Source organism: Cupressus sempervirens, chromosome 4 (assembly GCF_028749045.1).
Source record: "Cupressus sempervirens isolate cs-2001-9-10 chromosome 4, ASM2874904v1, whole genome shotgun sequence".
Lineage (NCBI taxonomy): Eukaryota > Viridiplantae > Streptophyta > Pinopsida > Cupressales > Cupressaceae > Cupressus > Cupressus sempervirens.
The window spans coordinates 395,324,252-395,326,727 of NC_143121.1; positions in this window are offsets into that span (position 1 = coordinate 395,324,252).

The window sequence follows — 2,476 nt, forward strand, 5'->3', positions numbered from 1 at the left end:
TATGCAAGGTAGAAAATAAGGGACCCACCACATCTTCAGAAATTCATGTAGTTTCCACACCCTTAGATCAACTTCAAATCTACATACATTGCTATCTCACTATAATAGTTGCTCAAAGGATATGTATAGCAAGGTAGCGAATGAGGGACCCACCATATTTCTCTTAAGTGACTTATCAAATGTCCTCCACATGATCAAAGTAGAATCAATGGTTTTTGCTACTTTGCTATAGTAAAATGCTTGAGGGCTATGTATAGAAAGGTAGCAATTTGATGACATGCATCCTCAGTCATCAATGGGTCTAGACTAAAACGCCAAGAATGAAGGAATTATAGACATGGTGAAATTTCATTGGGTTGACTACCAAAATGTCAAGTGGAACATGAGTCATTTTTTCTCACATCCTTGGATCATAGGATTTTTTGAAAATCATCGGCATAAATTTGAACATAGAAGGTGGTGCCACTCTATGCATTTATGAGGAATGAAAGCTTTACATGTGAAAGAAAATAGAGCACAGTACTGAAGATTTTCTCAGTTTCATCCCATGCAAACAAAGATTTCAAGCTTTTCCTAAGTAGAAGAAATTAGTGAGAATGTGATTGAGCTTGACAAGAGTGTGAAGAATATTTCCATTTTTCATGAATATACTATAGAATTACAGAAGGGAATGAGCAAAAATTCAAGTACGGAATCATATCATAATCATATCATAATCTCTGTAGTGTCTCAAGTTCTACAAATTTACAATTCAAAATGCCTCCAAAGAAGGGATTTTTTGGTCAGGAGAATTACTTGGATAGGAATCTCCATGATGATTTACTTGAGCTACTTCCCAATTCCACTACTAAAACTATGCAAATTAAAAAAATTACTTCATTAAACCCTAGGTTGAGAATAGAAGATGGATTGTATGAAAAAGGTAATTGGGTTTAGGATGCCAGTACCTCTCAAACCGGTCTGGATTAGTTTAAAAACTGGTTTTCAGAGAGGAACCTTTTTTCCGCACATGCCAATGTATTGAATTTTGATTTAGGGAAGCTAGTGGTTCCTAGTGTTTTCATGGACTATGATCTTCTTGAAGCTGTGGAGAAGAACTACGGCCAAGCCATTAGGGTAGTAAGAAGAGCTGATGGCCAAGTCCTAATCGCAGTTAGCCCAGATGAAATTAAGGAAGTTTTTGGTTTAGGGCCCCTTATTGATTACCATGTGCTCATTGATTTGGAGGGGTTAGAGAAAGAATACAAATCCAAGAAAGATACCATTAGGAAAGGTGTACTGAAGGCAATATAGGTAAAACTGGAACCTTGCTAGCAATAACAACATCCTCTAAAGAACCTTTCAATAGGGTATATTTGAATTCTAGGGCTATAGAGATATATAGTACCCTGTGCAGAGTTTTTGGGAGAGATGAAGAAGAGTTTATGCCTATGGTTATTCATATTTCATCTTTTAGGGTGCACATCATTTTTAATTTTGCTTCTTACTTAGCTAACAAAATGCATAGTAGATTAATTGGAATTTCCAAGAGCAAGGTGGAAAAAAATTTTGGTCATTATTCTTTGTTGATGCATATGTTTTTTTTTAAAGGAGCTTCATATTTTGGTAAAGAAATGAAGCTAAATAGAGAGGAAAATGGGGAAGCACTACTAGTCCAATCATGGAGTGCAGATATGACTTGGGATGCAAAGAATGCTAGTTTTGTCAGATTTGATAGGTATTTCACTTCAAAGCTGAGATCTATCTTATTGAGTGACCCCTGTAGACACCTAAAAACCTTTAAAAAATAAAGTATTTTTATTTTCTGAAAAAGTCCTGATGACATCATCATTTATTAATTAATTATTTAATTAATTAATTAATTAATTTTTATGCCATTAAATCCCTTTATCTTAATTAAAAATATTTAATTAAGGAATCCCTCCCCAAAATGTTTAAATCTTATTTAAACATTATTTCCTTATTTATTAATTATTTAATTAATAAATTGACCAAAAATCCTAAAATAAATAAAAAAATTATTTTTTTCCCAAAAGTTGGCCAATTTCCTTATGACCAATAACCTCTTCCAAAATCTTCTAATCCTTCTTTAATTTTGATTAAAGGCTAATCCCATCATTTCCTACCCCTAATCCCAACTCAAAATATTTAATTAAGATTAAATATTAATCCTCATGTTTATTAAAAAAGTTTTAATAAATATCTCCTCAACCCAAACCCTTGAAATAAATAAAACTTTATTTATTTCCTAAAAATCTAATTTATCCTCATCCTAAGAAGTTCTAGACTTTTCTAGAAAGTCTTTATCCTCATCCTAGGAAATTCTAGACTATTCTAGAAAGTCTTTATCCTCATCCAAAGTCTAGACTCTTCTAGAAGATGTCTTTAAACCTAATCCTAATCCCTTCCTAACCTTGTCACATTCCCTAAACATGGGTTAAAACTTACTAACCCAAGCCAAAGTTAACAAATATCT